The following is a 24,266-nucleotide window of genomic DNA, read 5'->3' on the forward strand; positions in this document are numbered from 1 at the left end:
CAAACACATTCATTGATTGTTGTTCTGAAGAGCATAGCAGAAATAGTGCGAAATAGGTTAGTTAAACCATGGTCATCAAAAGAGGAAATCGATGAAGATAATTGACTTTCACCCCTCTGCTTAGGCTCCTTAATTCAGTCGTCGTCATAGCAATGAAAACTAGCATCGCACCGCTTTTGGTACTTCGGTAACACTTGCTGGTTGCGATTCTTCTGTTCGACATTTTTGAATGACCACCAAAAAACATGAAATTATGTACTCTATTTTCTAGGGATGCCTAAAAGTTCAATTATTCGATTAACGAATAATCGTGAAGATTTTTCCATCTATTCGATTAAATATTTATCGAATTGTCAATCATTCGAGCTCGTAACCGACACCCCTTCTTATTTCTACTCGTTTGATGTAGCGCAGTAGAGAAAATAATTAAAAGTACTATTTTTTTTCTGAATCTGCTAAAGGTTAAGATTGACCAACTTGTTGAGAGAAGGAGTTTAACGAGAAAAACTAAAAAGGGGAGGAGCTTAAGCTGGGTGGACACTGATATTCTACGGCCTTCCAACCTATCGCAGACACCAGTTCAACCCCTGTCCAGCAGCAGACGGGCGAGTGCCCAATCATTGTCCGGTTCGATTTGCTGATCCAGCTGCCTACACGTCGTCATCATTTTCCAAAGGCTTTAAGCCTGTACTTCCATCGGCCCTTTTCGGCCCAACTAAAATTCATATCAAAAGCTTCTTTTCATGGCAATCATAGTCATACTAAAGAGTACAAACAGAGAGAACCTTGTTACAAGCTGTGATACGGTTGCTATGATATCATGCTAACAAAACTCCCCGGCTACAATTCTCACCAAACTGTGTTGAGTTTGAGCTTCAAGATTTTTGCTGTACATCCGAACACGAAACGAAACTTCCATCACTGCTGGCAGCAGTAACTTCGTGTCTACCATCTGTGAAGCGTAAAGAAAGATAGCAAACTATGCTTTCTCTTTCTAAGAAAACGATGTGCAAAGGAATCATTTTTGTGGTAAGTCAACTCGTGGCTGCAATTTGACATGTTCTGAATGGTCTCGCAATATCAAAGGAGCTTGTAAAACAATATCATGCTTGATATTTTATTCCAATATCATGCGTGATATTGGGAGCCTTTGAGAGCGAAACAAAATCACACAGATTCTCGTGATTGAGTCGGTTGAAAGCTTTTGCGTAGTCAATGAATACCAAATAAAGGGACTGTTGGAATTCATTGACCCAGGTTGATGTGGAGCAGGTCAATGAGGTCCACAAAAGATCTTTTGGCACGGAATCCTGCCTGCTGTCGCCGGAGAGTCACGTCGATCTTCTGTTGTATCCGATTCAGGATAACTTTGCACAGAACTTTGAGAACAATGGCGTGGAACTGCTCTCTTTATAAAAATGTCCACAGCTTGAACATTTTTCCTAGACCCGACATCTTAGATATCTAATTAAACATTTTGATATTTTGGAAAACCGGAACAATCGGCATAGACCGAGGCAACGAAAACGGTCTAACGATTGGAAACTCGGAACATGGAACTGCGAGTCTCTCAATTTCTTGGGAAGTACCCGCATTCTTTCCTATTTATTGAGGGTCCGCAAGTTCGACATTGTAGCGCTGCAAGAGGTTTGCTGGAAGGGATCGTCGTCGGTACATACGTATAGGGATGGTTATACCATCTACCAGAGCTGCGGCAATACACATGAGTTAGGTACAGCTTTCATCGTGATTGGCAAAATTCAGAAGCGCGTGATTGATAGCAGAATGTGCAAGTTGAGGATCAAAGCCCGTTTCTTCAATGTCAGCATAAACTTAGCAAGTGGCGATGACGATAAAGACGCTTTTTACGCGCAGTTGGAACGGGAATACGACAGCTGCCCAAGCCATTACGTCAAAATCGTTATCGGAGATTATAACGCTCAGGTCGGCCAGGAGGAGGAATTCAGACCGGTTATAGGAAAGTTCAGTGCTCACCCAGCTAACCGAAGATGCCATTGGCACAGACAAACAGACGTAGCTCTTTGAAAAAGTTAGTAACTCAAATCATAGGACCTTAGTAACGACATCGCTCGGGCTTCTCGCGGAAAACAAGCTTGATCGTTAACTCGCAAACAATATTGCATAAAAGTTCTATAGAATGTATAGAAACGTCAAAGTGATCCGATGCCAGCGCTGCGACCAGTAGTTCGCGGAACTTACCTTACCTTGCCTTACCTTACCAATCAGGCTAAGGCCTTGTTGTCCTCTGCTGTCCGAAGAAGTCGTCTCCACTCTACTCGATCCATGGTCACAGTTCGCCAGCCTCGTAGTCTGCGAAGGGTCCGCAGGTCACCTTCTACTTGGTCGATCCACCTTGCCCGCTGCGCGCCTCTTCTTCTTGTTCCTGTTGGGTCGCTTTCTAGAACCATTTTCACTGGGTCGTCGTGCGGCATTCTTACGACGTGCCCAGCCCACCGTAGTCGCCCAATTTTTGCAATGTGGACGATGGATGGTTCTTCCTGCAGCTGGTGCAATTCGTGGTTCATTCGCCTCCTCCGTTCGAAAACACCAAGGGCGCGTTGGTCCTCCACGAGCATAGTCCAGGTCTCGTAGCCGTAAAGGACCACCGGTCTAATCAGCGTCTTGTAGACAGTCAACTTCGTGCGGCGGCGAATTTTATTCGACCGGATCGTCCTCCGGAGTCCAAAGTAGGCACGATTCGCTGTCATAATGCGTCTTTGAATTTCTCTGCTGGTATCATTTTCGGCGGTCACCAGTGAGCCCAAATACACGAACTCATCGACCACCGTCAATCTGAACTCGGGATGGGAGGCTAACATTGTCTTCCCTAGAACCTCATCCTTTCATGTATTTTGTCTTTGATGCGTTGATGGCAAGTCCAATCCGTCTAGCTTCAGCCTTCAGTCTGATGTACGTTTCCGCCAATGTTTCAAAGTTCCTTGCCATAATGTCAATGTCATCGGCGAAGCCAAGGAGCTGGATGGACTTCCTGAATATCGTGCCACTCGTGTCTATCCCAGCTCTTCTGATCACACCTTCTAACGCGATGTTGAATAGCAGACACGAAAGTCCATCACCTTGCCGTAACTCCCTTCGAGATTCAAAGGGACTCGAGAGTGTCTCCGATACTCGAACAACGCACCTCACTCGATCCATCGTCGCCTTGACCAATCGCGGAACTTATAATACTCAAATCAACCGTTACATGCGATAACGAAGATACACAATGAAGAATTACGTCTGTTTATCTGTGCCATTTGGGCAGTTTTGGACGAGAAGAACGCAGCGCGGGCGAGGATGCTGCACCAAGGAACCCGTCAAAATGTGGAGCGATACAAACAGAAGCGCAGACAGCAAAACCATCTTTTCCGGGATAAGAAGCACCGTCTGGAAGAGCTGGAGTGCGAAGAAATGCAGCAGCTGTATCGTTCTCACGAAACGCGCAAGTTCTACGACAAACTCAACGTATCCCGCAAAGGCTTTGTGCCACGAGCCGAAATGTGTCGGGATAAGGAAGGGGGTATCTTGACGGACGAACGTGAGGTGATTGAAAGGTGGAAGCAGCACTACGATGAAAATCTGAATGGCGCAGAGGCAGGCGACCAAGGCAGCAGGAGGAATGGCTTCGTCGGTACAGCGGATGACGGGGACATGCCAGCTTCCACGATAGATGAAGTTAAGGATGCTATCCAACAGCTTAAGAACAACAAAGCAGCTAGTAAAGATGGTATCGGAGTGAAACTTATTAAAATGGGCCCGGATAAGCTGTCCACTTGTCAGCACCGACTGATAGTCAGGATCTAGGATACAGAACAACTACCGGAGGAGTGGAAGGAGGCATTCATTTTCCCAATATTTAAAAAAGGCGTCAAGCTAGAATGTGAAAACTATCGAGCGATCACTATTCTCAACGCGGCCTACAAAGTGTTTTCCCAAATGATCTTTCGCCGTCTATCGCATTTGTGCGAAGTTATCAAGCCGGTTTTGTGGACGGGCAATCGACAACGGACCAAATCTTTACGTTGCGGCAGATCCTTCAAAAGTGTCGTGAATATCAAGTCCGTACGCACCACCTATTCATCGATTTCAAGGCTGCCTATGATACTATTGACCGTGAAGAGCTATGGAAGATTATGGACGAGAACAGGTTACCCGGGAAGCTGACCAGACTGATCAGGGCTACGATGGATGGTGTACAGTGCTGCGTGAAGATATCGGGTGCGTTATCGGACTCGTTTGAAACTCGCAAAGGACTTCGACAAGGCGATGGTCTTTCCTGCCTCCTGTTCAACATTGCGCTAGAAGGTGTTATTAAACGTGCGGTCTTCGACATGCGGGGCACGATCTTCAATTGTCGGAAGAACGTTTCGGGCCGTGGCGGAGCAATACACCAGGCTGAAACGTGAAGCAGAGAAGGTTGGATTAAAGGTGAATACGTCGAAGACAAAGTATCTGTTAGCTGGAGGAACCGAGCACGATAGGGCTCGCATAAGCAGAAGCGTGACAATCGACGGAGATGAGTTCGAGGTGGTGGATGAATTTGTGTACCTCGGATCATTGGTGACGTCGGATAGCGACTGCAATAGAGAAATTCGTAGATGCATAATTGACGGAAGTCGTGCTTACTAAGGACTCAACAAGACCCTGAGGTCGGGTAAACTTCACCCCGTACTAAATGTACCATGTACAAGACGCTGATAAGACCGGTAGTTCTCTACGGGCACGAGACGTGGACGATGCTCGAGGAGGACCTGCAAACACTGGGTGTTTTCGAGCGACGAGTGCTTAGGATCATCTTTGGCGGGGTATGTGAGAACGGTGTATGGAGAAGAAGGATGTCGCGAAAACTGGACGGGTAAACAATGTGTATGGGTTCATTCTGGTAGTATATGCGCAGGAGATGAGCTACGTTTACAGCGCTAACTGCAACAGACGCGTTGTCGGCCGATGGAGCCGTGGTGGAAGGTGATAAGCTGCATACAATACCACTGGAATTCGAACAGACATCAGGAAGAGGCAAGCCAGCATTAACGTGGTACTTGCCTGCTAGAGCAGGTTTGGAAGACCCTCTTTCTACATCCAACAACGGGTCTGGACGACTGTGAAGAGCGCAGGCAGCGGTATGCAGAACCGTGCCGGAGAGATCGAGGGCTTCCAAAGTGCTTTCCACGACGCGTCCCGGGAATCCAGTGTTTGAAGCATCCTCAGCGTGTTCAGAATGAAGTCCAATGTGACAGGTACAGTCCGCAGTGGCAGGACAAATAGTCCAACTGTGGGGCGAAACATCTTCAGGCAGGGAACACACATTATTACATTGATACTTGCCTTGATGAGCAAGCTGGAAGACCTCTTCTTGTACTCCAGACACAGGGCCAGGACGACTTGGATTTACTAGGTGGATTAGAGGCTTCCGTGTTGCTTTCTAACGTGCAACCCGGAGATTCACTTTCGACTGCTAGATCAGGATGACTGTAACTGCATACAACACGAACCGACGCGGCAGAGTTCAGTGGCATGGGGACCAGCGTCATAGTTTCTGAAATGGGTTCAGGTGCAACCAGAGCGACCACATTGGCTGGCGTAGAAGCACTGGTAATGGAAACATCATCAGGAGAGACGTGGCTGAGTGAATTTTGCGAGTACTTGCCTAGTATTGAAGTCTGGAAGACCCCTTTCGCATCCCGGATGCGAAGAAGGAGTAGGATATTAAGGAGTATCTGTATCTGACCCATCCGATGACTCTGGAGATGCAGGCGCCTGCGCGTTTTTTGAACGATTGTCTACGAACTGCCTGAACAGGATTCGTTCCGGCCACGAGCCATGATTAAGGGCGGCTTTAATATTACATAACTTTAAACTATACTTTTGTTATTTTACAGACGCTAAAATTGGCTTAATGCATGAGACATACGGGCCGTCCGACTATCCAGCCCGGCCTCAAATCAGTTATGAGGAAAGACAACGCGGCCAAGAATGATCCCAATAACGCAATTGGGTGGCTGTCGCAAATGCGACTCGCAATTTGGACTCGCTGGTCGCCATTGCAGGTGCTTGATAAACGCCATTGCCTGATAAACGTGCAGTTTTTGAAGGATGAAATTTTGATTATCAGCTAGCGAAAATCAACACATAGCTGATTTTTCGATATAAAGTTAACTATCCAATTTTCGGCCTATTAAGCACAACCCGCACTTAGTCTTTCTTAATCTAGCGTAGTTTAGCACCAAACAAAAAAAAACGATTTTTGGACTACCATAACGTTGAAATGGTCACCCTAATGACAAAATAAAAAAAAAAACATTTTGCGATCAGGAGCAAACCTACAATTTTTTACCAAATTCTGAGAACTACTTTATCGTTTTGCAATGGAATGGCTCAATAATAGTAAATTTAGAGACTAAACCATTGTTTAATTATTTTATAAATTGAAACATTATGAGATCATAACGATATCTGACGGAACCGAAGAGGGAATTTTACTGTACCAATCTTAGTAACTTATTATTTTGACACCTTTAATCCCCTTTTGAATCATTTTCAGCTGAATTTGTTTGGATCCATAACAGTTTTGTATCATCAATAGTCCGTATACGCCTTTGTAAACAGCTAAGTAAACTTCAATACAGTTTTTCTCTAAAAAACCCAATATGAAATATTTTAAAACCTTCACAGGTTCAATACTAACTTCCTGTGAAGAAAAAAGTAAGAGGTTGTATTCAAGACATGACCGTAGATTTGACGTAGGATTACGAAAGGTAGTTTTGATGTCACGGCAAAAGTAAAGTAAATATTAATTTGATTCCTTAAATCATTAACACTCGAAAAGGTTGATAGGTTGATATCAGCATAAACTGAACGTACTATAAGGTGCAAAAATCGATCAAACTTACTTGTTAAGCTTTGACGTTGCCTTGCTCTGATCCCTGAACAGATTCTTATTTAAAATATGCATTCAATTTTCTTGATTTATTTTTTTATCAATCAAATCATTCTCATGTATTCCATTTTTCTCTTCCCCACAGCTCCCGATCCGGAATCGAAAACAAACTGCAAAGGTGCGATTTATCTGGAGTGCACGATTGTGTGGCAGAATCTAAGCCCAAAGTGTATTCCTGTGCCCCAATTGCCACCTTTAACCCGTGTTGAAAGAAGAAAAATAAAAGAACAGCAAAAGAAGAAAGGTGTATCCCTGCGGATGAACGCAAAACGGAAAGCAATCAACGGGCATCCCCTCTTCTGTTCTGCGTGATACTCTGTCGTTTTGAAAAGAACCCGAATACCTAGTTATCCTAAGCAGAAGAAAATTCGGGTGAAATCAGTTGAGGAGAAAGCAATCGCCGCGCTGCCCGAGTGAAACGCGATGGCCTATTTACCGGCAGGAAGCAGCACCGAGCAGCAGCGGAACCGGCAGGCCGACGTCAACGACGACGGCACCGGGAAATTTGGCTGCCGGCTGAGCTGAGCTGAACCCGTAACCTTGCGCGGCCCCAGTGTGCGAAGAAAAGGAAAATTTGTTTGAAAAATCTTTGAATATCCTACCTATCTATCCTACCTATATAATAGGAGAGTGTTTTGGCTGTGCGTGTGTGTGTGTTTGTGAAAAAAAGTGTGCGGGGAAGTGTTCTGGTGAAACAACTAACGCAAGCAGTCAGTGGCAGGCAACAGTTTCAACTGATAACAAGAGGAAAGGAAGCAAAGCGTAAAAAAAGTAAGTTGCTTTTAGAGTGTATTCCCGCATTTTTTTCTGGGAGTGGATGGGATCTAGGTGGGATACAAGGGGGGGGGGGGATTCAGGTGAAATTGAGGAAATCCACACCAAATGACGAATCGATCTGTCTTGACATTCTCCGATTTGCATGAAACTTTGCATAATTGTTATGGGCAATCACACGACGTACACACTTAGATTTTTTTGCCAAGATCGGCTCGGCATTTTATTTGACTGAATCTCAGTTAAAAACATGCTGAGATTCAGCAAAATTTCTGTTTGTTCCACATTTTTATTGGTACATTTTATAACTTTTTTAAGGAACATTTTACCTTTCTTATTGATCATTTCTTGTTTCATGAAGAATATTTTTTAATTTACCGGAGAAATTTTACTTATTTGTCGTACCTGCACATTTCTTTATTGAGCACTTCAACCAATAACTGAAACAAATTTACCGTGTACATTTATTCTAAAAAGACTTATTTTATCTTACAACTGATCTCAAACGCCATTGCGATTGGAAGTGACGTTTTCGTGCTGCGATTAAATGTAAAATATCGAATAAGCCATTTAAAAAAAATTGTAACATTCAAAATGAGCGAATTTCAACACAAATGTGAATGATTCCATAACAAAAAACGCAACCTAAAACACATCGGCATGATCAAAGTTAATCACGCTTGCCCAACCGTCACCAGGCACTCCAGAGTTTTATGTTTCTTGGATAGCATCATCGTCCTGGAATGCATTGGGTATGTTCTTCTTCAAATTGCACATAGGCAGTGCAATTGGGTTCTTTAAGTGTATTGAGGAAAATGCATATTCGTAATCTGCATTAAAAATGGAACCACAACCCAAAATTTCATCAATTTTGGTACACTCCAATCCAAATCCAATTTTTCAATTCCCGGTTTTTCCTGGTCATTAAATAATAAACCCAACTCAAACATCACCTCTGACTTAAACAAAAAAGACGTTTAAATATAACCGTTTAGAGATAGTCATGTAATTTGCAGAACAAAATATGCGATGAGTTTTACATTAACATGTTAATGATCTAGATTTCCAAAATCTCATGAAATCATGAATTCGTATAACCTGAGCAGGACAAACGCAGTATTAAAAGTTTATCAAATCTTCCTGGAATTTAAATCTTGAAGTTCTATAAGCCAAATAACTTTTTGTGGAATACAAAGATGTGTTACAAAAACATTTTCCATTCTCCAAATTGTCCTGGCGATATTTTACAAGTTAATCGTCGATTTCGATTAACTCCACTCAGAATTGTTGAGCATTTTGTACTTCACGGACAATCATCACATCATTTAAAATTATGAATTGTGTCAAAAACAATTGTTGGAATATCCAAATCATCTAAGATATCTGATCTTGAAATTCAGCAGACTCATCAAAGTAGAGTTAACCATTCCCGGCCTATTAAGCACAACCCACACTTAGACTTTCTTAATCTACGCTCTAAAAAAGTATCACATATTTAATGGATGAGATCCATGTGAATTTCACATAGCTTTCCTGTGATCACATAGCAGCAAATCCCACCACAAAATCACATAAATATTATGAGGCCGATGAATTTCATATGAAAAATCATACAAAATTAATGTAATCGCATAAATGTGTATTTGATTATGGATGAAAATCATGTGCATTTCCAATGGAAGTTACATGAAAACTATATTTGGTGTAGCGTAGTTTAGCACCAAACGGAATGTTATTATTACAGATGGCTTCCAAATGTATTTACCTTTCCATTTGTACCGTTAGTTCTGATCAGGGGTCGCGGAATATTCGTTTATTGTTGAAAATGCAAAACTGCTTCTCAACTTGGTTTATGAATTTTCTTGGGCCTATTAGCCATTGAAACTTCATTGGGATTCTCTTTGACTTATCGAACGGAAAGAAAAGTGAATTCGCGTGTGCCTTTTGTACCCTTGAAGTGCGTCTTTTGCTTTCGAGATCTTATTTTGCGTTCTTCGACACTTCATCTTGTAGCCATTGAATAGAAGCATCGTACCAAACGTGTGTTTGACACGTTCACGCCGAAATCATAGATATATTTGATGTTTTGTGCTCGGTAGGCCGGGAATGGGCGATTAGGTCGAAGTAGATTTTTCCCCTATACGATGATTCGACTTAATGATAGAATGAGCAAACCTTCGTGAAACCCCATAATGGTTTTCCAAAATGCCTGGAGTTCAGATCTTTATTTTTTTTTACTATAGTCAAACCAGAATAAATTCTAAAAATTTACTCTGTAAGCTATCGTGGTAGGAATAACGGCAAAACCGCTGTTTACCCGGTGCACGAACAGATTACGAGTGAGAGAAAATGTGCAATAATTTTGAGGATTTGATACTTTACCACAGTGAAAGACATAATATGAAAGTTGTTAACAGATGTGTAAACAAGGCATATAATGGTGTATGTGATATAAAATTGATTGATTAAAAGTAACATTGCAAGTTCGTCATTGCCAAATTAAGGCCTAAAAGACTATGATAAAACCGAAATTGTTTCTTGGGATGAGTATATATGATCTTTCCCGGTGCAATTTGGATTTTCCTGCATTATTCCCGGTTTTTCCCGGCAAATTCGAATTCCCAGTTTTTTCCCGGATTTACCGGTTTTCCCGGTTGGATGGACACCCTGTACACTGGAACTATTTCAAATAAGTACGATTACATTTGCAAAAATCACCTTATTAGCGCCCCTCGATGTCACTTTGTATGGGAGCGAGCTGTCAGTTTGTTAGTTTAGTGTAAAACAGTGAAGCTATTATTTTGCTTTAAATCTTGATTTAAAAATCGGCATGAATGGGTGTGGGTTCGAAAAAAATGTCGCTGTGCTCAGAAAACGAAGCTCTTTCAGATGATGTATGAAAAACGATACTTTTTTCAAAATTAAGGAACCCACTTTGAAGAAGAATATAGGCGAATCCAGTAGAAACTAACCGATCGTTGCAGCCTCTGGTGATGAATAAGGGAACCATCAAAAGAGTGATGAGGGCTGAAATTTTCGCCATGAAGCATAGGAAGAGGAAAATGTTTTTTACCTTTCCTGATTAATTTATCCACCGCATGTGTTTGAAATCATCATCCACGTGGAATATTTTGTTTTCTGTATCGGGTTTGCAGTGATCCGGCTGGTGCTTCCATATATTTTGATGAGAAAAATTAAGGTTTATAAAACTGTTTCAGCGGTTATGATCTTCCGGATTTTTAATGTGTGGTTTTTTCAGCTGCAAATCAATTCAAATCTGTAGATAATCGAAAAATAAGACCACTCCCACTGGAAATTTGCAAGATGTGCAAGATGTGCCTACGGCTGAATATCTCCTAAACAAAGAAAAAAAAACTTTATCATTTGAACTGGCACCACTGTTTTCATCCATTGAATTTGATAAGTTTTGCTTTTGGAAGCAACCTTAAAAAACGCACATGCCAAACATACTCGCGAAGATGGCAAGTCAACAACAAATTGATTAAGAGCAAGAAAGCGATAATTCTCCATTTCCACCCGAAATAATTTGCATTCTAGAACAAGAGTATTACGAAATTGTTGCTGTATTCAATAAAAGTGTATTATTCAGATAAGTTCTATTAGGCCGGAACAAATATCAAGTTTTTCTTTTGTCACCCCCCCCCCCCCTTTCAAAATTCTGGAATATCGCCAAGGGGGGAATAAAATAAAACTTTCAGTGTATATTTATTTTTCGCAAATTCATTTGGGTATGGATACTCGCTTTGCTAGATTTTATTATGTTGGTGTTGTTGTTGTTGTTGTATCACCTTGTTCTTTTAAAGAATTTTCACATAAATTGGTACTTGACCAGTACGACATGACAGGTCCTTGAAATCGGATCAGCCGGTTTCAGTTGTTGAAAACGGATTTTATCGAACATCATTCCTAATCTTGTTTGGCAACTCACTAGGTAAGTCGCCTTCAATCTGATCGATCCCTCTTGTTCGTTGCGCACATCTTCGTCTTGTCCCAGTTACTACAAAGAACCATTTTCAGTGGGTCGTTATCCGACATTATTACGATGTGCCCAGCACACCGTAGTCGCCAGATTTTTGCATTCGATCTACATTTCTAACCTAACAAACCTTCTGCAATGATACTTAATGATTCACTTCTTTTCTACAGTTATTCAACAATTTCCGAGCTAAATACCATCTTTTCAAAATTGGTTTAAAATTTTTAGAAGTGAGACCAAATCAGAAACGATTCAGGAAATTCCTAACTGAGGTGACACTTTTCAAAGCAGATTCAAAACTGAGTCTGAACTTTTTTTAAGTGAGTTCAAACTTTCAAATAAGTCATCCATATTTTTCTAACTGTTATGTTATTCAATCCTTATTAAAGTTGTCAAAACTTTCCTGAAGTGATATGTTGAATATTCCAAATCCAATCTTTAAAGAATTGGTTTCACATTTTCTGAAGTGAGGCAACATTAGCTGATTAATCCTTTTCCTAAATGAATCCAAGGTTTCCTGCATTGATTCAACTTTTTCCGAACTGAAACCAAACTAGTCAGAACGGGTTTGATATTTTCCTAAGTGAGCTCCAGATTTTTGTTAACTGCTTTGGCATTTGGCAAGGACACAATCTTGATTAGTGAAAGTGTAGAAAGTTTTCCGAAGTGAACCGACAATTTTTCCAAGTTTCCAAATGGTGTCCAACCTTTTCTGAAGTGGTTCAAAACCTTCCTTAGGGAGTCCAAACTTTTCTGTTGAGTGATTGAATTACATTAAATGGTAGTCTGAGCTTTCCTGAAGTGATTTACCTAACTTTTAAAGTAGATTCTGCTCCCTTAGATCCCTTCCTCATTCTTGTGAGATTCACATCCTTTGAAAATTAGGCTGAGATTTTAAAGAATGGACCTTCGTGTGGTCAAACCTGATGGTAGATTTTTTTTAAAGCTAGCACAATTGTTGAGAAAACTGGGCTTACATCCACAAAAGTACGTATTTTTTATAGAAATTTGGGTTTCTTGATCAGCCAAGTTGGATTTTGGCTCCGTCCTTTAAAAAACCGGCTTGGATGTTATGGAATAGACCTTTGTGAGTTCATACGTGATGGTAGATTTTTTTGAAGTCAGGTTGGATTTCGGTTCAATCTTTTGAAATTTGTGCTTGGATTTTATAGAATGGAACTCGCTGAATACCGGAAGGATGAACCTGGTTAATATTCACAAAAGAAGGTATTTTCATAGAAAATTAATTTTTCTGTTTTTCCGAACTGAATGTTGGCTTCTATCTTTGAAAAATAGGCTTGTATTTTAATAGAAGTTGCTGAATCCATATGTGAGGGTCGAATTTCTCATTTTTTGAGAATACCGAGTTTAAATTCACAAAAGTACGTAATTTCATAAAAACTTTGATTTTCTGCTCTGCCAAGTTGAATTTCGGCTCCGATCTCTGAAAATAGACTTGAATTTTATAGAATGGACTTTGCTGAATCCATACGTGATGGTAAATTTTTTGAAGCATGCACAGTTTTTTAGAAAACTGGGTTTGAATTCTCAAAAGTACGTATTTTATAGAAATTTGGGTTTCTTGTTCAGCCAAGATGAATTTCGGCTCCTTCCTTTGAAAAATAAGAGTGGATTTTACCGAATTGCTGAATCCATCCGTATTTTCATAGAAATTTGGTTTTTCGGTTCTGCCAAATTGCATTTTGGCTCATATCTATGAAAAATAGGCTTGTCTTTTTTAGAATGGACCTTGCCGAATCCATACGTGAAGGTTGAACCGGGTTTGTAATTCGTAAAGGTTTTTTTTTTGGTTTTCCTTTTCTGCTAAGTTGGATTTTGATACTGTCCATTGAAAGTTATGCTTAGATTTTATAGAATTGACCTTGCTGAATTCATATGTGATGATTATTTTTTTAAGCACACACAAAGCCAGGTTTAAATTGACAAAACTACGTATTTGTGTTAAAATTTGTTTTTTATGTGCAGCCAAGATGGATTTTGGCTCCTTTTTTGAATATTACGCTTGGTTTTTGTTGAATAGACCTTCCTGAATCCATACGTCTAGTTAGATTTGAAGCACGCACAATTGTTGAGAAAACTGAGTTATATTTGCATAGGGAGGAAGTATCGAAAACAGAACGTTTTTTTTTTTTTTCATAAGAACTGTTACGTTTGTGGTATTCCACTTGATGGTTCATCCGGAATTTATCAATACCCAAAAATCAATTGCTTTGATCCTATTCAGCTACATTATTACCAATGTTCTTCCTTGAAAGGATACAAAAACTTATGCGTGAAATGTCTTGTTGATAACTCGAGTGTTATACATAATAAAGTCAACATTTGTGGCATTAGTGTCAAAAATCACGGCTTCAAAGAAGTATAAAGCTAAAGCGAAGGCTAAGAAAAGATGTTAGCGTTTGAAATATACGGTTTAGATATAATGTAAAACGAATTTAAATGTTTTACTTTTTTTTTTGGTTTATTTTTTATCCCCCCCCTCTCCCTCGACTGGTGTGAGCATCGAGTGACAAAAGACAAACTTGTGATTTGTTCCGACCTTACAAAAAATTTTCAAACTTATCAAATGGATTGCTGAATGTTACTTCTACTACAAGCCTTGTAATGTTGTTCAAGATCACTTGGACACATGTGATTTGGGTCTCGATCTGGGTAGTAATATGATATATGTTCTATGGTCATATTCTGAATAACATATAACAAGGCTTGCAGTATGAACAAGGCAATATAATATTTAAATCCATATTCAGCAAACATAGGATAAATTATTTAAAATTTAAAGTGATATATTTTTAATATCAGTATGCTTGACATTTCGAGTTCAGCACAACACATCAACAACGACGTGCAATCCAGCATTTTACGAGCGCTTATGGCCGCTACAATCTGGCTGAGTTTCTGGTAGGGAACATAAGATTTGAAGTTTGGCTTGTGTCGTTTGACGTGTAAACGTTTAAATTTGAACGTTTACACGTCAAACGACACAACCCAAACGTCAAATCATATGTTCCCTACCAAAAACTCAGTCAGATTGTGGCGGCCATAAGCGCTCGTAAAATGCTGTATACAATCTAAAATTAAGTGATTTGCTGTTGATTTCATCGTGCTTCGATATGATCTCTTCCAAGGGATTTGCACATCGATTTGCAATATTTGGCAAGTAGTACAAATTCAACCGCAAATCACTTTACATAAACATGATGTTTTTTTACAGTGCAGTATCTGAAAGAATAAATTTCCTTTATCGAATGGCATTGTTAGTTTGCGTAGGTGTGTTTTGATTCTCGAGAAATCAGAGTTTAAAGCTATTGTTTATGTTTGGTTGTTCCGCCGAGAGAGGGTCTAGTATAAGAGAGGAGCAGACTGACTGATTTTGAGCCAAATGAACTGCCAGAGCCAATCGAGCAGCGCCTATCTTGATTGCATTGGCAGTGTTGCTTGAAAGCACCTAGGCATAGGTTGCCAAGGCAGTTTGTTTTCAATCCGCTCCTCTCTTCCTTCTGCATAACTGTGTAACCGTTGGTTCCAATGTTTACTTGTTGGCACATCCACAAATCCAAAACTTCCCGCTTGAAAAAAAAAAATACAAATTAACACCCTGGAACAGTGGCTCTCATTTGTAGGCTTAGGCCGTTCGCAATGCTGTTGTATTTTATAAGGACTGTTTCAATTTGAAACTAGAACAGAAACGCACCTCTCGCAATGCTGAGTTGCTGTTTCATTATTCGAGCACTATTTTGCACCAGATTTGCAACTGCTCGACTATTCTGTTTTATTTCTGAGCGAGTTTGAAACACGATTGGAACTCTGTTTCAAATTTCTTTGGATGTGTTAGAGATGTTTCGAGAGCTTCACAAATAAAAACGGAGTAAGGCCGTTCGCAATGCTGAGTTTCAAAATTGTTTTAAACGACTTGACAATTCTATAATTTGAAACTGTCAAAAATAAAACTGCAACACGATCAGCGCAACGCACAGTTCTAAAAGATGTTTGTAATCATCAAGTTCCATAAACTTTACTGTTCTCTATGAAGTTCATAGAGTTTTTTTGTGAAGCTCTTCGAAACATCTTTAAATACATACAGAAATTTGAAACAGAGTTCCATTCGTGTTTCAAACTCGCTCAGAAATAAAACAGAATAGTCGAGCAGTTGCAAATCTGGTGCAAAATGGTGCTCGAATTATGAAACTGCAACTCAGCATTGCGAGAGGTGCGTTTCTGTTCTAGTTTCAAATTGAAACAGTCCTTATAAAATACAACAGCATTGCGAACGGCCTTAGGGGCATTTTCAGTGAAGTGAAAGGATAGTACGAAGTCCGCCATGTTTCACGCACAGTCTGACGTTATCTTATGGATTTTACTAGAGTCGGTGTATAATGAGTCACGCCAAGAGAAAAACAGAGGCAGCAGAGGACTGCTACATCAACTTCAAATGACTTCTAGCGAGCAAAAAAAAATAGCGGCAGTTGAACGACGACCCTTATATCCTTCAATCCCTTGGCTTGCAGGTAACAACTGAATACACTCAATGACGTTTATATTAGGTCTGGTGTTAGAAGCAAAAATATTGTAAACATTGCTGATTACTTAAGTGACGACGTCACTGTAGCACAACATATAGTTTTTATATATATATATATATATATATATATATATATATATATATATATATATATCATTATTAAGGAGACTTTCAGCCCTTTCAGCATCGCGTTAGAAGGTGTGATCAGAAGAGCTGGGATAGACACGAGTGGCACGATATTCAGGAAGTCCATCCAGCTCCTTGGTTTCGCCGATGACATTGACATTATGGCACGGAACTTTGAGATGATGGCGGAAACGTACATCAGACTGAAGGCTGAAGCTAGACGGATTGGACTTGCCATCAACGCATCAAAGACAAAACACATGAAAGGAAGAGGTTCTAGGGAAGACAATGTTAGCCTCCCACCCCGAGTTCAGATTGACGGTGACGAAATCGAGGTGGTCGATGAGTTCGTGTATTTGGGCTCACTGGTGACCGCCGAAAATGATACCAGCAGAGAAATTCAAAGAAGCATTATGGCAGGGAATCGTGCCTACTTTGGACTCCGGAGGACGCTCCGGTCGAATAAAATTCGCCGCCGCACGAAGTTGACTGTCTACAAGACGCTGATTAGACCGGTGGTCCTTTACGGCCACGAGACCTGGACTATGCTCGTGGAGGACCAACGCGCCCTTGGTGTTTTCGAACGGAAGGTGTTGCGTACCATCTACGGTGGAGTGCAGATGGATGACGGAACGTGGAGGAGGCGAATGAACCACGAATTGCACCAGCTGCTGGGAGAACCATCCATCGTCCACATTGCAAAAATTGGGCGACTACGGTGGGCTGGGCACGTCGTAAGAATGCCGCACGACGACCCAGTGAAAATGGTTCTAGAAAGCGACCCAACAGGAACAAGAAGAAGAGGCGCGCAGCGGGCAAGGTGGATCGACCAAGTAGAAGGTGACCTGCGGACCCTTCGCAGACTACGAGGCTGGCGAACTGTGGCCATGGATCGAGTAGAGTGGAGACGACTTCTTCGGACAGCAGAGGACAACAAGGCCTTAGCCTGATTGGTAAGTTCAGCCCTGGACTGGATGAAAGATATAGTATTACGTCACTACCAACAGCTGTTTCGTGTAAAAAGATAAACATTGCAATGAAATATGAACACCATTAAATATTTGCAAAAATTCATGCAAATCGAAGTAGGTTGAGAATTTTTGATTTGCTATTTGGCCTGGAACTGCTCACTTTGAACATGTTTGGGGTTGGAAGTAAATGGAGTGCGATCATTTTAGGACCGTATTAATTTCATTACTTACCAGCTGGATTGAGCCGAGGGAGAGGAAATGAAGTCCAAATAAGTCTATTTGCCGGGCGAAGGCATCCTGATCATTTTATTAGCTTGTAGTACGGGCGCGTATTTGTCAGTTGGGCTTTGAGTTAGGGAAGGAAAATGTATACAGTGGAGTTTCGGTTCAATCACGTTTCGTTTCTTTCGCACTCCGTTTACACCCAAGTGTGGCTGTCAAATACGAACAAACGTCGCCTACCTCGCACAACTGGTTCCAAACGTAAACAAGCCATAAGAAACCTACAGCGTTTGTGTACGTTTGGAACCAGTTTCATACAAGATGATCAGTAGGCTGATTTGACAGCACGTCCCCCCCAGTTTACACCACGAAAAATGTTTAAGAATTGAATAATTCATTTTAAAACCTATATTTATCATTGATTTATTGTAAAACAAAAGTATATTATCAATACATTGTAAAACATCGTTTGCAAATGCTTACGTCGTGCTGTCTTGGCAAATTGAAAGTTGATTACTCGTTTAATTTTCATATGTGCCGACCACCATAAATTCACGAGCGTCCATAGTTGAAATCTCGAAGCTTTTTGCGAATTTATTTGGAATTTTCGTTGCTCTCTGGGCTCCCCAGAAATTCTTTAAACTTTCCAGAAGTTTTCTGGGCTTCTCTGAAGTCTTCAGAACTTCTTAAAATTTCTCTGATTTTTTCCTGAGGTTAATGGAAGGGTCTTAAAAAGAAAGTGTTGCTCAGAGAAAGCTAGAAAAACTCCAAAGGTTAGCACTTCTCTCAATAACAGGTGCAATGAGAAGTACACCATCGAAGGCATTGGATGCTTTGCTTTATATGCTACCATTTCATCAGTTTTTACAATTAGAAGCCGAAAAGTGTGCTCTAAGGATTACAAGTCAAGGGAAACTCTTTGAAGGACATCTTTGAATTCTAAAAACTGTGTTAGTATCAACTCTCTAGTAAGTTACAACGAAGACTGGAAGGAGAAAAGACACAATTTCAATCGTCTTTTTCAAGTAGGGGAATTTACGCATTCTCGGCAACCTAAGCAGCGACCTTCTTTCTATAGCCTTTTTCTCTATGGAACGCACACATATGCAGTATTGGTTTGTTTACAATCTTTTGCTGCCAGCTGCTCTAACAATTTCAGTCGAAAGAATTGTCAAAAACTGTTTTGAAACGCTTTTACAAAGCTCCAATCTTCTCTAGTGAGAGCGAGTATTGTCGGCAACCAGTTTTTCTTCGGCAACCGTTCCATTTGAACTGTATGTAAATCTGCTGTTCTATTATCGGCAACTCGAAATCAGCTACAATTTATAGTGCGTGTGTTTCATTTCAAGAAAACCCTGCTAGATTGCTTTTTCTCAGTGGTAAAAGTATACTTCAAATTGAAGCTGAAAGCATAAAGAATCGCTTGCATGCATTCAGCGAAGTGTTTTCTTAAGAAAATCCAGTGAAAATAGTGTTTCAATTTGGGTTGCCGAAAATGGTCTGTCATGCCGAAGCCGTCATTTCCCCTATTTGATCCTGGGAGTAATTGATGGTAATTTGGTTCTTCGTCCAGGGTCGATTGCATTTTATACAGATGGTTCAAGATTAAACTATTAAGTGGAAGCAGGAGCAACTGGTCCAGGGATAGACATATCGGTTTCAATGGCCAGACGGCCAACTTTGTTTCAAGGTGAAATCCAAGCAATTTTAGAGTGTTCTATTATATGTTTGCGAAGAAACTATGAGAGTTTAAATATATTCATAATGTCCGACAGTCAAGCAGCTCTAAATGCTTTAAAGTTGACAACAAGTAAATCAAAACTTGACTGGGAGTGTGTTCAATCACTTCCAAAATTGTCTTGCCATAATCAAGTGAACTTATATTGGGTTCCTGGTACTTGCGGTATTGGCGGAAATGAAAGAGCTGATGCACTAGCAAGACTCGGATCTCGGATCTTCTATCTGTGTGTTATCGGCTGCATCTTTTAGAATGGAAAAGTGGAGGAAAACTGGAAGAACACTTGTATTGCTAGGCGGTCGAAGCGATTCATTAATCCAAACATTTCTGTGATTCACAAAATTCTGGAACTTTCTAAGAAGATCTTATAAGCTGATTGGAAAAAAATACAAGATGATGTTGCTTCTGTGGTATAGAAAAGGAAAACTCGGAACGTTTTATATGCCACTGTCCGACAATTTTCAATAAAAGGCGTAAGGTTATTCGACAAGGGGCTGATAGAACCCTTTGACATTTGGTGAACAACTCCCAGTACGGCTGTGCACTTTATTCAAAGTGTAATGTTGTGCTGGGATAATGCTATTAGTCAAACGATGGGGATCATTCCTAATAATAGTGATACGGCATCTTGATATAGCTAAAGAAAAAAAAACTAGAAGGTAAGCCCTATGTGGTAGTACGCAATGGTGAAGTATGACTTCGTGGTCTTATATAATAAATGTTATTTATTATCTACAGCAGCTTGTGTTTTGTGTAGGAATAGTAATTTGAGCGAGGTTCTCTCTGTTTATACTCTTTAGTATGACTATGATTGCCCTGAAAAGAACCTTTTGATACACGGTGAATGAGAACGACTCAAATTTGAGTTTAGTTCACTCATAATGGCCAAAAGTGCAGGAACTCAGCGATGAGTAAAATTTGTCCCATGGTTTCCTGTGGAAAACCTAAAAAATCTGGGTGGGTTTTAGTAAAAATCGGAGGAAAATACATTACAAATAGCTGTCAAACTCATTTTGACCGATCCGTACATTTTTTAGGTTATTCAGAGGAAAATAATAAACATCTTCACACGGCGTTAAACGTCACTAATCTCTATTGTGCACAGATAAGAATGCATCAAGGGAATAGTCACTTCGCACAGTGTGCCAAAAACACAGTTGGGCACACCTGGGCACACTAATTTCATTGTTGTTGACAAATTGCAATTTTTCAATTCGGATAACCGCAACAGCGAATTTTCTGCCAATGCCCGCGATAGATTCCCCAAAACCGAGTTGGATTTCCCAGCAGCGCACATCCTTGCCTGTCCGAAGCAGTACACCATCAGTAGCTTGTAAATTCTCATGTAATATGTACATATGATGTATGTATGATAATTGTCTACCACTCATTGTAGCACGGAAACTAACCCGAGTAGCACACTTTCATCACAATAAGTTATAGCAACTTGTTTATGACCGAAATAAGTCGTATATAAGATTCTACAATTGATTTGTGACAAGTGTGCTACTAGGGAAGTCCGATAGCAGTGGGCGCTCCTCACTGTTTGATTTGATCAAGCTTAATAACTTCTGATTGTCTTCAACATGTCACTGTACACGGATAGAAATCTCCTTATACCTTTTGGCAAATTTCTATTGCTGATTATTCATAAAATGTATAAGTCAACTAATAAGCAGACGCCTTGCAAAAAGTTAATGAAGATCATGTGTCAAATGAAATGTATAAGTGGTCATATATACCTTTTATGCATTCTTATAGGATCTATGTGGTTTGTCTTATGGAACGTATAAGGTTCATGTTTTTGGTAAAAATGTATAAGTGAAACACATGAATAAAATAATTGATTTTCGTTTCGTGTATGAAGGGCCGAAAACGGTTTTGGTGCATCGATAGGTAAATTCACCTATACGCCTCCACGGGATGATAGAGAATCTCCTTCCAGCCACATGATCATACAATTGGTCAAAAAACGAGCCGTCCAACATAAGGATACCCCAATGAGTGTGCAGAAGAGCCCGCCCTTTTTCCACGAGATGTTAACAATAGGGAGTTGACAATTTGCTATGGTATTATTTTATGAAAGTATATACGATGACTTACCTTTGATGATGAAGTAACGTACCTAACTGATAACCATCTTCCTTCTTGTCTTTTCTTGGCCGTCTTGTAGGTGGTTGGCCTAAGTTCTACTATCCCCTGATGGGACTACCATCTTAGGTGTAGCTTCAGGGTAAGAGTATTTCTAATTCAGCCGCTGGAGGCTTATTTACGGAGATAAATCGATTTAAAGATTTTCATATCCACCAGCCTGAAAATAATGGGTTGGGACATTATTTTTGGGGAATTTTTTTTCTGACACCTAAATACGCTCCATATCTCGATTAGAGGCTTATTTACGGAGATAAATCATTTTAAAGATTTTCATATCCGCCAGCCTGAAAATAATGGGTTGGGACATTATTTTCGGGGAAATTTTCTTTCTGACACCTAAATACGCTCCAAATCTCGATTAGAGGCTTATTTACGGAGATAAATCATTTTAAAGATTTTCATATCCGCCAGCCTGAAAAAAATGAGTTGGGACAATATTTTCGGGGAAATTTTTTTATGACACCTAAATACCCTCCAAATCTCAATTAGAGGCTTATTTAAGTAGATAAATCGATTTAAAGATTTTCATATCGGCCAGCCTGAAAATAATGGGTTGGGACATTATTTTCGGGGAAATTTTTTTTTTCTGACACCTAAATACGCTCCATATCTCGATTAGGACTTATTTACGGAGATAAATCGATTTAAAGATTTTCATAGCCGCCAGCCTGAGTTGGGACATTATGTTCGGGGAAATTTTTTTCTGACACCTTAATACCCTCCAAATCTCGATTAGAGGCTTATTTACGGAGATAAATCGATTTAAAGATTTTCATATCCACCAGCATGAAAATAATGGGTTGGGACATTATTTTCGGGGAAATTTTTTTTCTGACACCTAAATACGCTCCAAATCTCGATTATTTACCTTACCTTATTACCTTATTACCTTTGTTACTAGCGTAACATAGGTATTAGAATCGATTTTCACACGTCTTGCCGTCTGCGCCCGATAGCCATCCACACAAGCTATCTCACCTGAATAAAATATTCTCAATCGATAGAACTCGGCTCGATCTGGCTCGACAGTTTGAATACGACATTGTAGAATCAAATTGAATATGAAAAATCGACCCAGCAAGATGAAATTTGCTGATGTCTGTATGTGCGTCTGTGGACGCGTTTCATCTAGGCAAGCTTTTTTCTAGATGGTTCGTCCGATCAATATGGTTGATATCTCGTTTGATAGGTTCCATTGCGCCATTGATCGCTATTGAATTTTTTCTCGATCTGACTTCCGGTTTCGGAGATATATAGGGGCAGAATGATTTTAGTTGACGATTTTTTTAAAAATCAACGGTACACTTTATCAACATGTCAACACCTTTTTGACAGTTCAGTGGTACTGTTTACAAGCACTTAGTCGTATTTTCGAATTTTAACTTGCAAATTGTCGAGGAACAGCGTGGTGAAAGGATGTTGCTCATGGACAGTGCAGAAGTGTGGTTTACATCTCACTGCAGTCTGAAAAATTATCGAGAAACTCTACCCAAGAAAAAATCGACTAAGTCCACGACGGTGCAAAACCCAATTAGCTTTTGCACCACCGGGGTTAACCTCAATCGAATGACAGTTCAGTGGTACTGTTTACTGTTTTTCAGACTGCAGTGAGATGTAAACCACACTTCTGCGATGTCCACGAGCAACAACCTTTCCCCACGCATTTCCTCGACAATTTTCAATTTAAAATTAGGACATTTTAAAATATTTTTTTTTTAAATGCTAAGTGCTTGTACCACTGAACTGTCAAATAGGTTCAGCCGATTAACAATAAGTTCATTTTTGACGTCACGCTGCAGAACCTAATTAGGTACCGAATTTTAACATGAAAATTGTCGATGAAAGGAAGTTACTCGTGGACATTGCAGAAGTGTGGTTTTCATCTCACTGCATTCTGAAAAAATATCGAGAAAATCTACCCAAGAAAAAATCAAAAAAGTCCACTTAAACAGTACCACTGAACTGTCATCCGATTGAGGTTAACCCCGACGGAGCAAAACCTTGTAGAGCATTTTTCGAGACATTTCTGATTCAACTCACGGATGAAGTTTGACAGGAGGCGGTTACCTAACGGCTGTGAGAAACAATATCAAAATAATCAAATTCTGTCAGGCAAACCAGTTCCCGTCATTTCGTAAAAATGGATTGCTTGATGGCTTACAATTCGTGATAGAGCGAAAGAGTACACGCATGTTCCAATATTCGTGAACAAAAAATCATGATCACCTGAACTGCTAGTTCAAATCTGGGTACTTCGGACTCACTCAATGTGCTTGACACTTGGGAGCCAGTGGGAACTGCCAAACGGGAGCCAAACATTCAGACGCAACAATAGCACATTCTTAATTATAAACTCAAAGGCAAAAACTAGCAGGCTTAGTGATGAAAGTATGAAATCCAGCATAGTTTTTATGACTCATCGGAGCTTTCAATTACAGTAAAAACATACTTTGGCGAAACACGTATGTAAACAAACTTTGGTAGAGTCATGGGGGCTCGAGCACTCCTTGCTAAGAGCTTTTGGCGGGAATCAACTGAGAAAGAGCAAAACAATTTTAAGCTTGAGAAAATTTTCAAGCAGTTTTCGATTGGCTTGCAAAATAAAATCGACCAACTTCGCAGTACCCAGGGTCATATTAATTCATGACTTATGGGCTGTTTACACTTATGCTAGTTCACTAGCTCACCAGCTCAACCAACTAGCACGAATTTCAGTTGCTCCTGAAATCTCATGTTGGTAGACACTGATGCCCTGTTTACATTATGCTAACTACTTTTTTATA

At 40.1% G+C, this 24,266-nt stretch overlaps 1 protein-coding gene across 8 annotated transcripts in view; it reads left to right on the forward strand.

Annotated features, from left to right (window-relative positions):
- Positions 1-24,266, forward strand: part of inaE (inactivation no afterpotential E) — a 366,550-nt gene that overhangs the window by 35,500 nt on the left and 306,784 nt on the right. For all 8 annotated transcript variants that reach the window (XM_065225489.1, XM_065225490.1, XM_065225491.1 and 5 more), the window contains exon 2: positions 7,044-7,729. The gene's annotated coding sequence lies outside the window, so the exon portion shown is untranslated. The remainder of the gene's footprint in view (positions 1-7,043; positions 7,730-24,266) is intronic.

The sequence above is a fragment of the Ochlerotatus camptorhynchus genome, unplaced genomic scaffold, assembly GCF_037179485.1.
Source record: "Ochlerotatus camptorhynchus isolate MF236.1 unplaced genomic scaffold, CSIRO-AGI_Acam_v1.1 ptg000230l, whole genome shotgun sequence".
NCBI classification, from domain to species: domain Eukaryota; kingdom Metazoa; phylum Arthropoda; class Insecta; order Diptera; family Culicidae; genus Ochlerotatus; species Ochlerotatus camptorhynchus.